The sequence below is a fragment of the Nicotiana attenuata genome, chromosome 11, assembly GCF_001879085.1.
Source record: "Nicotiana attenuata strain UT chromosome 11, NIATTr2, whole genome shotgun sequence".
Taxonomy (NCBI): domain Eukaryota; kingdom Viridiplantae; phylum Streptophyta; class Magnoliopsida; order Solanales; family Solanaceae; genus Nicotiana; species Nicotiana attenuata.
Genome location: NC_031999.1, coordinates 23,671,106 through 23,684,641, shown reverse-complemented (window position 1 = coordinate 23,684,641; position 13,536 = coordinate 23,671,106). Strand labels below are relative to the sequence as shown.

General features: G+C 36.4%; 1 long non-coding RNA gene across 1 annotated transcript; it reads right to left on the bottom strand.

Annotated features, from left to right (window-relative positions):
- On the bottom strand, nt 2,959-5,510 carry LOC109234236. The gene is made up of 2 exons (XR_002069168.1): nt 5,014-5,510; nt 2,959-4,927 (listed from the first exon to the last, which is right to left on the bottom strand). It is a non-coding gene; the product is annotated as an uncharacterized LOC109234236 (long non-coding RNA).

Here is a 13,536-nt window from a genome sequence, read left to right as displayed (position 1 = left end):
TATTCACATTTGATAGCCGAAAAAGTATATAAAATTTATATAATTTTTATATATAACATATAGAATGTGTATATATACAGAAAAATATATTTTTTTCGACTTTTATTTTAACAGCAATTATATAATGTCATTTTCCCACAAAACAACGCTACTTAAGATGGCTCAACTTCTTCTGCTTGTCGCTCCATCTTCCTTGAACAGGTAAAACGCTACTAGAGACAAAGTCTTTTAGAAAGCGGCCAAGCATATTACATAATTATGCAACTCCGGTTTTGAAGAAAAACTTGAGAGTAACCTGAACCCGAAACATAAAGTTCGTACTCTCATATTGTTGGTCTAGTAGATAATATATGAATTACCCTTTGAAAAATCTTTTCTGCTTAAAAACACACACTTACTTTTCAAGACCTTGAAAAACATATATTTTTCTATCATACACACCCTGTAACTTTTCATAGTATACAAAGAAATCCCGACGAAAAATCAAAGAGAAACAAAGATCCAGGTGGATTCGAACCACCATCCTCCCAATCGCATAAGCATTGAGTGCTCAACAAAATCGAGCCCTTGGATCTATCAATTAGAACGAACAAACAGTATATCACCGAACTTAATCAAACAAAATCTCCATTCATGCATATAATTAGAATTTGGTAAACTACTGCTAGTTTCAGTGCCCGGACTACAACTCATTTTCCCTTGCTATAAATTTACTCTAAACTTGGAAAATAATTTAGAGATCCAACAGAAAATTAACACAACTCTTTTTTCCAAAAGACCAAAATATTGACATTTCAATGTGTGACGAATTTTTTTATGGAACCAGTAATTCAATTTTCCTATTAAAAGGAAAGACTAATTACTTCAGAAATAACTTGTAAAACCTTAAATTTCAATTCTCTTTAACAAAAATAAGCAATCAAGTCTTCCATCGATAGAGTAGAACAAAGCACAAAGCAAATGCAGCTTATTCACGAAAAGATTTTTAAAAAAAAGGTAATGTTATTAGATGTTGGTATTCAAAACTGTACTTTACTGTTCATCTTCAAACCTAGTAATAATTAATTTACCAAATATCAGACTAGGAAAATTCAATAAAAACCCTCATCTCCACCTCCTCCAGCTGAAGCTACTAATCGAATTTTATAATAAAGAATTGTTCACTAAAGTGCATTTGGGTCACAATGAGATAGCTGTATAATTCCCAAGCACCTGAAATGACAAAACTTCATTACAGACAATTAATAAAACTATAAATAAAAGAACTTCCGTAAAAAAAAAATAATATCTTAAGTGTTGATTTCAGTACTTCAAAAACCATATACTGAGAAAAGTAGAAAATTCTGGAATAGTTTCCGTAATCATTTTGGCACAAGACGACAAATAATTTGTTTTAAGAACAAGCCCATATTACTTTCTACTTTTAAATATCTGTTTTCAAAAAGAGACATTTTCATAAAGCACTATCTTTTGGTAGTAATTAGTCATCTATAGATATCATTTGGTATATTACGAATTATAGATACCTTTTGTGTGGTTATAAGATATATTTAAGCTATTGTATTCATGAATACAGTAGCAAAAATAGGCGTGAATCAGGAGAGTCCATCTAATCAGTTGTTGTATTCGAGTGTATTCGACTGTATTCATGGAGTGAAACATGAGATTACAGCTGGACAGATTATTGTATTCAACTGTATTCGACTGTATTCACGGTGTGATATAGGGGATTACACTGTTTTTAAAATGAAAAGTGAATCAATTAACATAATAGACTCCTAATATAACTCAACAAATTCGATTATAAAACACAAATTTTGTATTTTCAATTATAAAAAAGATACTCAACAGAAAAATACCCCAAAAATATAACAATCTTCAGAAAAATTATATAATACATTTGAATACATAAATTATATTAATTAAAAAATATATAAATACATTCATGGAATATAGCGAGACAATAAATATAATGAAATACATATAATACAGCAGGATACATTGAAATACAATGGAAAAAGAAAACAATGAATACAACGAAATACATGGAATACAACGAGATACATTGAATTACAATGAAAAACCCTAAAACCCTAATGGATCTATTCAAGCAACCTGCAGCAAAGCGACTAAAACGGGTCTTCTAAATTTGTGTTGCTTCATCAATTCCCTCAAATTCCACATATCCCTGCTATCTTTTTCTTTGTTTATTTTCCGTTCTAGTTGTTTGAATCATGATCCCTAAAGGATCCCGATTATTTATGCCAAAGCAGAACTCAAAGAAGAAGATGCTGACTTGCAAACAATCATGAAAACAGAGGATGGCAATTCTTTGGTTTTCGTTCATTTGGAGTACATAAATCGTCTTCAGTTTTGATATGGATTTCCATGGCGGTTGAGGGAGAGATACTGGCGTATTAAGAGAGAGAGGGTGGAGAAAAATCTGAAAGAATGAGAGAGAAAAATAATACAAAGAGTATTTTATGGCTTAAGAGCAAGAGGTAACCATAAATAGATATTTGGCTATAAAAATCAAAAGGTATCTATAGAATATAACTTTTTAAAAGGGTATTTATTTAAAATAAATAAAGTATTAACCTTTGCTATAGGAGGTAAAAATTCCTTTCAAAAACTATTCTCAACTAAGCAGCTAAAAAAGACTTCCATTTTAAAGTAAAAGATGTGGGAAGAATGGCAAACCTCGAAGACAAAAAAGCAAATTAACACCCACAAGTTAAAGATGAGTCTAGTAGCTAAAATCAGAGCAAAAATTTGGCAAATCATCAGTTGAGTCGAATATGCAAGACAGCAACGGATCCATCTACAAACACAATATAGTAATTACCTCAAGTGGCAAAGATGACACAATATCCATCCAATAAACCAACCAACCAACGGATCTCATCTATGCAACCTCAATGAATTAGCAAGACATAATCACTGTTTTACTTGATTTGCTTGCTCGTGAGGAACTTCACCCGTCATACAAAAAGGAATAAGTACTATCTAACAAAATAGTCCCATTATATTTTAATCAAAACTAGCAAAGCTTACTAGCAAAACCACGAAGTGTAATTGCAGACAGTGGTTGCTCGCCATTACTGTTAACCATTTCTTTGACAAGAGATAAATCAATATAAACCAGTCGAGAACCGATACGCAGGTTTACACACTTGACCAGAGCAAATAATAAAAAACTGTAATCAGCAATTAATTTTCATGTAACCAGGAGCGTAAGCACTTTCAGGAAGATGCAATATCTACAGGACAAACTTCGAAAATTGTTGCTTCTTCAAGCGCTATAATGGTGAAGAAAACTTCATAGTCGAAAACATATTTCACTAGATCCATCAAAGAACAGCTGTCTACAGGATAAACAACCTCTACACCAGATGTTTGCTGGTTATCCAACCAAAAGTAGTGATAAATCCCCCGCCAAAAAGGTAAACCAGGAAAAGGAAAGTAGAATATGTTCTCAGGATAGGAGAACAAAACCTAAATGTGGTATTTTTGGACTCAAAAAACCGAAATAAGTTTTAAAAAAAATTTAAGATGTTAAGGTAAAGCGCGCTTTAAAACCGCATTTTATATAGTTTGTTCACTTAATTTTTTTTACTTATTTCGATCTTTTGAGTCAAGAAATACACATTTAGGTTTTGGACTCCTCAGGATAGAGCCAATAGTCAGCCTCTCTACTTTTGATGTAAGACCATGTCAGTTGCAATGGTTTAAATTTGGCAGGTCATGGAGAAGCAACCGGAGAAATTTTCAAGGCAAGCAAAGCTTTCATTACTGGGTCAAATCATTCATCACACCACAGAAATAAGATTTCAACATTGTTGTAACAGAGACCTTGTGTCCAATCAGTCATAAATCAGGCTAAATCTAACTTTTGAAAATCAAATCCTGGAAAAATGATAACAAAGTACTCCCAAAACAATATACAATGTCCTGAATGAGATATTCATGCGACTCTACAAATACATGACTAAAATGGGTGAACAAGAGTAACTAAATGAATGAAATATTCATACTAGCCAAAACTGCAAATGATCCGATTGGTATGTCTAACCAGAATAATAAAACGTCAAGTTTTAAAGTTTGATTGAGACGGTTTAACAGAAGTGATAATCTATTTATAAGATTAGTTAAACTAAGAATCGAACTCTAACATTACATTTGAAAACAGGAACTTGAGATGTTATCTTATGTATCAAGACTGGGACGTTTCCGTGAGCTAATTAATCTGGAAAACTGACTGCTATTAGGCCAAGCACAAATGTAATTTTAATGAATAGAATTGGAATTGTACCTTTAGAAGAGCGTTGCGTCAGACACAAATGGCTAACGCCTATGTAAAAGGCAATTTCGAATTGTACCTCTAAGGGAGTGCTGCAGTTGAACCAATAACCATTTGCTTGGCTGTCGTCGTGTTAATTGAATGCACGAGCTAATTGTCTCCTCTCATACTAGTATTTCGGACACGTAAACAACAGTTTGCCATGAAGTTTGGAACCGATCCAGAGAAAGGGAGTAAAGGTGTGAGGGGGAGAAGACAAGACAAAGAGAGAGGAGAGCCGGGCAAAAATCCCCGTACCATCTCCTCTCCAACACAAAAAGTAGAATTTTTATTAGGTACTTGACCTGCCATGTGAGCGCACCCATCATGGCAAAGGTCGAATTAACAACAACAAGACCTCACTGATACTCACAATTTTACCTTTGATCTGCAAGTACAGATGCATCCCTATAATCCGCATCCTATAGTCCATATAGACAATAAATTAAGTTATGGCAATCATCATCAACGCTGCTGATGTCCATTTCTCGACAGTCAAAGCGTGCAACGATCCAAATAGCATCGCCGAAAACAACGGAATCACCGTAAATCCGAAGAAACCTTTATTGTTCCTCATCAAGAAACAGACTGCAATTCAGAACAAAGCAAGATCTCTGGTTGCTACGGGATTTATCAGAAAATTAGAGATTAGAAAAGTCCGGATGAATCTTTACCTTCCTCGATCCTCTACCAAGCGCATGAGATCCAGCCGACTTAAATATGGAATCTTTGCTTCGCCACCGGCAACGGGGACGAAGATCGAACAACAGAAACATCGTTACTCTGGTCGATCTCGATGAACGAGCATACCAAAGGAACAATTCGAATCCATAACCAAATGATAGATCGGAAAACGATCTCCTCAAATCTGAATATGAAATCCGGAAAAGAGAAGAGATTAAGAGGATCTGGATAAAACAGAGATGGCCAGAGAAATGAACAGTAGAGATGAGGACATGGAAATGAGAAGCCCGATAAATGTAATTTATTGAGGTAGTGGAATGAATGGACGGTCTAAGATGAAACGGCTTGGTAGACATTTATCGGTTTGGATACGCGGGGACCGTAGATTGCGGTAAACAATTTAACGTCGAATATGGAACGACTGCTTATCTTTCTTCTTTTTTCCCTCGTTACTAGGACACAATTAGGGGTGGGCTTAATACAACCGAACCGAAAAAATTGGCCGAATCGTGAATTTCGATTTAATTGGTTTTTCGGACGGTGCACGGTTTTAAAATTATTAATTTTTGGTTTTTTGGTGCGGTTTACGATTTTTGTATTTCGATTATCGGTTAAATCGAAAAACCGAAATTCACACGTGTTAGTCGTCTCCGAAACCAAAAACTAAACCGTGTCTTATATCTTCCACACAAGTCTTTTCGATTCTTCCTTTATGCTATCTTGTCTTAGGCATTTAAACATGCCAACAACTTCTTCGATTTGTTGCGATGCATCTGACCAAACCTTTTTTTCATGCACTTGTGATATCTTAAAAGAAGTTATTAAACATGCCAATACGCAATAACACAACACAACTACTGTTTCTTTCCTTCCAGCTCTTCAAGCAGAGACAAACATTGAAAATCATCTGAACCATCAAATTGCAAATGTACGCATTCAACTTTTTCCACGCTCTCAAAATCATAGTCAGAGAAAAAAATGAAGTAGACCAAAGCTGAACAATAAATTCAGAAACCTCTTTTCCCTTGCCTTAATACTACAACTTATGAACTGGCTTCTCATCCCTTATTGTTCTACTTACGATCCGTCTTCCATATTATCCAGTCGACTAGAAATGTAGAAACGTGAGTTAACTTTTTAAAAGTCTCAGACTAGTTGTTATCAAATCTTTTGTTAAGAATTTTACAAATTAGGCTGTTGTTATAAGAACGATTAGTGTACAATATTTTATAGGAGGCTTCTGGGATTAGACTTCTAACCAATTCAATAAGATCAGTGTACAATCTTTTCTTAAAACCAGCATTTCCAGAGAAGCATAAAATTGTTTTGAATCGTTTAAAACCGAAAAAATAAACCGGAAATAATCGAACCGAACTTTGAAAAAATCGCACCGAACCGTAAATACTTTGGTTTGCGGATAAATCGAACCGCACTTTCATAATAACCGAACCGACCGACGCTCACCCCTAGACACAATAACTTTGAGTACTCCTTTTTTTTTGGGCCAAGTGCTTTAATATATACGGAAAAGGGTCAGAAATGCCTTTAACGTATTAGAAATGGCTCAAAATTGCCCTCATTCCACCTGTTGGTTCAAATTTGCCTTTAATGTTATTTTTAGGCTCAAAAATACCCCTCTCCTAACGGAAAGATGACATGGAATTGATGGGCATTTTAATTGACATGTGGCATTTATTTATTGGTCAATGAAAACCAACTCATTATAGTACCGAGTTTCCACAAACTATTCTTGCTCCGAGCTATTATTACTTTCAGAAAAGATACTACCACCCTTATCAAAATTCAAAAGAACTTATCAGAAAGATTAAAATTAATTTACATTCTATTAAAGGAATGTAAGAGTAATTAGCAGAAGGCCAGGAGCAAGTACTTGAGATTGGAGAGATCGGAGATTGTCAAGTTCCGGAATAGGGAAGTCTTCTAAAGGGTTGTCGGCGAGACTGAACAGGTTCACTGCGGGTAGGTTAGGCGAGTCTTTTAGATGCTTGAGCATCGAACAGGGCTTTGACTTGGTTGGTGATTTGGAGCTGCTAATGTTATAGATTTTTTCCAACCCAACCCAACCCAAAAGATCCGACTCATCTTTTAATAATCAATCCTTCTAAAATAACCCAATGTTTCTGAAAACCCCATTAGCGATTATTTTCTTCTCTTTTGTTCCAAATAGGGTTCTTTCCTCTTCTTCTTCCTTCCTTGATTTTCCATCTGCTTTCTGAGTTAGGTTTTTGTATATTTCAGTTCTTCTAATGTTTTGATACCAATTCTTTTAATTTTGTCTTAGTTCTTTTAATTCTTTAATTTAAGTTAATTTTCTGATTCCAATTCTTTTAATTTTCTTTTTTAGTTCTAATATTAATGTAGCTTAATTGTGACAGTTGCTGTGTTGGTTAAATTGTATTTAATGTATGGCTGATTCTATCATATCATGGAAGGAAGGAAGACGAGGAAAATAAGAACCTTAAAACAAGAGATACTGGGTCAGAATAACGAAGCTTTGCTTATGTTACCAGGCGAAAACAAAATTACTGTCAAGTTCATCTGCTCATTGTTGCAGCCAAGATGTGGTTTTGATTATCTAAAAAGGATGGATTATTAAAAGATGGGTCAGATCTTTTGGGTTGGGCTAGAAAAAATCTATGTGGAATACTAAATAAATGCCACATATTCTATTAAAATGCCCATCAATGCCATTTCATATTTCCATTAAGAGAAGAGTATTTTTTAGCCTAAAAATAACATTAAGGGCAAATTTGAACCAATAGGTGGAAGGAGGGCAATTTTGAGCCATTTCTAATACGTTAAGGGCATTTTGGGCCCTTCTCCGTAATATATATATATATATATATATATATATATATATATATATATATCGCGCAATTCAAATTTTTATTGTCGTTGCAGAATTTGTTTTTTTTTTATCTTTTGAGTAAATTAAAATTTAAAATCAAACACTTTGTTAAGAAATAAAAGCAAAGTAGAACAATATAGTAATAGAGACAAGAAGTATATGAGGAGAATGTAGAAGTTATCTTATTCAAGTGTGTTTCTTGTGTGTCCTTCGCAGGATAAAGAATACCCTATTTATAGGATATAAGATAGATGAAAGCTTACAAGAATACACCTAAAGGTTATAAATATTAAGTGATGAATTAACTAAATGAACTCAAATGGTTCATGGAATAGGGGTGTCTAGGAGTATTCAATGGACATCCACTTTAATATATTCATAACACTCCCCCTTGGATGTCTATCTAAAAGATAATATGCCTCGTTAAAACCTTACTAGAAAAAACTCAGTGGAAAAAAGTCCAATAAAGGAAAGAGAGTACAGACATCTTGTAATACGCATTGAGTGCTGCCTCATTAAGAATCTTACCGAAAAAAACCCACTTGGGACAAAACCTTGGTTAAGGGAAGAAAAGTACAACGCATATTATACTCCCCTGATGAAAACTTTATTTGATATCTCGGAGATGATGCATTCCAATCTTATGTATCAACTTCTAAAATGTTGATGTTGGTAATGCCTTAGTGAACAAATATGCTAGATTATCACTTGAACAGAATGTTTGAACATCTATCTCACCATTTTGTTGAAGATCATGTGTGAAAAAGAACTTTGGTGAAATGTGCTTTTTCTGTCTCCTTTGATATATCCTCTTTTAAGTTGAGCTATGCAAGCAGCATTATCTTCATACAATATATTTGGAATATTCGTTTTTAAAGAAAGACCATACAGTTGTTGAATGTGTTGAGTCACTGATCTCAACCATACGCATTCTCGACTAGCCTCATGAATAACTATTATCTCTGCATGATTGGAAGATGTAACAGCTAAAGTTTATTTTGTTGGCCGCCATGAAATAATTGTACCTCCACAAGTAAATAGATAGCCTACTTTAGATGGGGCTTTATATGGATCCGACAAATAACATGCATCTGCATAGCCAATTCTTTGTGAATCAGATTCACAAGAATAAATTAATCTCATATCATAATCCCTCGGAGGTATCTAAAAATTTGCTTAACACCATTCTAGTGTCTTGTTGTTGGAAACGAACTATATCTTGCTAATAAACTTACTACAAAAGTTATATCGGGTCGAGTATTATTTACAAGATACATTAGCCCCAATTGCCCTAAGATATGGAGCTCCATCACCAAGAAGCTCTCCATCATTTTTATGAGGTCGAAATGGATCTTTATTTATATCAAGTGATCTCACAACCATCAGGGTACTCAATGGATGTGCTTTATCCAAATAAAAACGCTTTAGGATCTTTTCGGTATAAGTTGATTGATGGACAAAAATTCCATCTTTCATCTGCTCAATTTGTCGACCAAGACAAAATTTTGTCTTTCCAAGATCTTTTATAAGTTGATAGTAGATTTATTTCAAGGTCTTAGGAGAAGTGCCATCATTTATTTTCACTCTTGAAAAAGAAGAATGATTTTCATGGACTCCGAAATGCCAGCAAACATTGAAAGAACTAAAAGGTACCTTTCTAGCCCTCTGTTGTTGTAACTATCGAAGGAAGGTGAAAAATTGTTAATTTATCTAGGTTTGGTTGTGGTGAGTGCAGCTCTGATCCGAGAAGAGGAAGGTACGTAATTTCCTGTTTATTATGTTAGTTAAATTTTATCGGGAGCGGAGACACATTATCCGAACCTCAAAAGTTAGTCCTAGCTCTCGTAGTCGCCTCTCGAAAGCTTAGACCTTATTTTCAATGTCATCCTATAGTTGTTGTGACGACTTTTCCTTGAGAAACGTCATTCATAAACTTGAATTATTTGGCCTTATTGGCTAAATGGGCAGTCGAAGTTAGTGAATTCGATATTGAACATAAACCCAGGACGGCAATCAGGTCACACGTTTTGGCCGACTTTGTGGCTAATTTTAGTCCTCGTATGATGCCTTTAGATTCTAAGGAAGAAGTTTTAATATCAGAAACTGGTTCTTGTGTATGGACATTTTTTACGAATGGGGCCTCCAACGTAAAAGGATCCGGTCTCCGGATAGTGTTAATCACTCCTTCTGGAGAGACCTTGAGACATGCCATTATAACTGTGCCCTTAACTAATAATGAAGCCGGGTATGAGGCTTTGGTTGCAAGACTTGAAATAGCCCGGGGACTAGGCTCCAAGATGATTGAAGATTCCCAGTTGGTAGTAAACCAGGTATACAGAATATTTAACGTCAAAGAGGAGCGCATGCAATAATACTTAAATAAGGTATAAGTTCTGCTTTTTCGGTTCTGAGAATGGTTGGTGATTCATATCCCCAGGGAAGAGAACTTGGAGGCGGATGCATTGGCCAATTTAGGATCGTCAACAGAAATGAAAGGAACTGATTCCGGTGCAGTTGTTCAACTGTTGCATTTAGTGCTAGACGTGGACGATTATTGCAAAGTAAACTCAACCAACCTTATTTGGGATTGGAGAAATGAATTTACAGAGTATTTAAAACATGGAAAATTTTCTGAAGATCCAAAAGCTTCCTAGGCGTTGTACTAAAGCTGCTCACTATTGCCTTGTTGACGGTCAATTATATCGAAGGTTGTTTCAAGGACCATTGGCTAGTGTTTAGGGACATCAGAGCCTAATTATGTGATGAGAGAAGTTCACGAAGGAGTGTGCAAATATCATTCTGGTGCAGACTCGCTGGTTCTCAAATTGATAAGGGCTGGCTACTTCCCTAATAGAACAAGATGCTAAGACATTTGTACAAAAAAGTTATAAGTTTCAGCATCATGTGCAGTTAGTGCATGAACCGACAGAGCTTTTGCATTCAGTGGTGTCACCGTGGCCATTTATGAAATGGGAAATGAATATAGTTGGTCCTTTACCACAAGGGTTCAGGCAGGTAAAACTTCTGTTAACTAAATATATCACTAAATGGGTTGAAGCAGGTGCTAAATTACTTGTGACAATGGGCCGCAATTTATAGGTTCCAAAGTTATAAATTTTTTGAAGGATTGAAGATCAAAAGGATTATTCTTCTCCATATCATTCAAGTGTTAACGGACAAGCAAAGTCAAGCAACAAAGTTATAATCCAAAACAACAACAACAACAACCCAGTAAAATCCCACTAATGGGGTCTGGGGAGGGTAGAGTGTACGCAGACCTTACCCCCACCCTGAAGGAGTAGAGAGGCTGTTTCCGAAAGACCCTCGGCTCAAGAAAACAAAAAGACAAAAGGAGACAATATTAGTATCACCACATAAATCATAGGAAAAATAGGAACAACATGAAATCCAGAAGAAAGATGCAAAGCAAAAGCGATAGCTAGTAAATAGGTCCTGCACTGAAAGGCAAAATAGTAAGACACAACATTACCACTAGCTATCTTAGACAAAAACCCTACTAGACTAGTCTCACAATGGTACGAAGTAAGTCAAGACTCAACTACCTCCTAACCTACAACCCTAATACTCGACCTCCACATCTTCCTATCAAGTGTCATGTCCTCAGAAATCTGAAACCTCGCCATATCCTGCCTGATCACCTCTCCCCAGTACTTCTTAGGCTGCCCTCTACCTCTTCTCGTGCCTCCACAACCAGCCGCTTACACCTCCTTACCAGAGCATTGGGCTTCTCTTCTGAACATGCCCAAACCATCTTAGCCTCGCTTCCCGTATCTTGTCATCAATGGGAGCCACATGCACCTTCTCCCGAATATCATCATTCCTAATCTTATCCATCCTAGTGTGCCCGCACATCCACCTCAACATCCTCATTACTGTTACTTTCATCTTCTAGATATGTGAGTTCTTAACAGGCCAACACTCAGCCCCATACATCATAGCCGGTCTAACCACCGCTTTATAGAACTTACCTTTGAGTATCGGTGGCACTCTCTTGTCGCACATGACTCCAGATGCTAACCTCCACTTCATCCATCCTACCTCAATACGGTGTGTGACATCCTCGTCGATCTCCCTTTCCCCCTGGATAACCGATCCAAGGTACTTGAAGCTGCCTCTACTTGGGATGACCTATGATTCAAGCCTCACATACACGCCCACTTCCCCCGACTCAGTGCTGAACTTACACTCCAGGTATTTTGTATTCGTCCTGCTTAACTTGAAACCCTTAGACTCAAGAGCCTGTCTCCAGACCTCCAGCCTCTTGGTAACACCGGCTCGTGACTCATCAATCAGAACTATGTCATCGGCGAATAACATGCACCATGGCACCTCCCTTTGAATATGGTGTGTTAACGCGTCCATAACCAGGGCGAATAAGATCGGACTGAGTGTAGAACCTTGGTGTAACCCCATTTACAACCAGAAAATGCTCAGAGTCGCCTCCTACTATCCTAACCCGAGTCTTAGCCCCATCATACATGTCCTTAATTGCCATAATGTAGGGAACCGACACACATTTTGCCTCCAAGCATCTCCAAAGAACTTCTCTAGGAACCTTGTCATACGCTTTCTCTAGGTCAATGAATACCATGTGTAGATCCTTCTTCCTCTCTCTGTACAGTTCCACCAACCTCCTAACAAGGCGTATAACTTCTATAGTAGCGACCCGGCATGAACCCGAACTGGTTGTCGGATACAGACACTGTTATCCTCACCCTCGCTTCAACCACCCTCTCCCACACTTTTATGGTATGACTCAGTAATTTGATACCCCAATAATTGTTACAAAATGTTATAATCCAAAACCTCAAAAAGAAATTAGAGGATACAAAAGGTAATTGGCCAGAAGAGTTACCAAGAATGTTATGGGCATATAGAACAATAGTGATGTCAAGAACGGGAGAAACACCATTTTCACTTGTGTACGGTGCGAAAGCTTTGATCCTGGTGGAGATTGGGGAAACGACCATAAGGTATTCCTGGAAAAACAAAGAGACAAATAATGAAACACTATTGATTAAATTGGAATTGCTTGAAGAGCATCGAAATTTAGCTTATGTAAGGATGGTGGCACAAAAGCAAATGATGAAAATATATTACAACCGTAGAGCAAATCTTCGATATTTTAAAGTCGGAGATTTGGTTTTGAGAAAAGTAACTCAAAATACTCAAGAGGTGAATGCTAGGAAGCTAGGACCAACATGGGAAGGACCTTGCCGAATTTCAGCTATAACTGGTAAAGGTTCATAACAATTAGAAAATCAAGATAGAGTTAAATTGTCTAGCAATTGGAACGTGACTCACCTCAAAAGGTATTACTGCTAAAGATCCTTGTTGATACTAAAAGTATGTGCTGCACACTGTTTCCCTTCGTCCAATTTTTGTTCCAATTTGGGTGTTTTTCCAAGGTTTTCAATAAGGCAGCAATGTAAAGCATACTACGAAGAAAAGGGTCATCGGCAATAGAAAGAATTCCACTGTTTGAATTCTCATACTTAGCATCTTAACACTGGGGAAAACTATTGCATATTAGAGCACTAAAAGTGTTACGAAGACCGGGGACTGTTAGAACCGGGGTTAAATCTTAGCAAGATCGGGGACTGCATGATCAACTCCAATATAA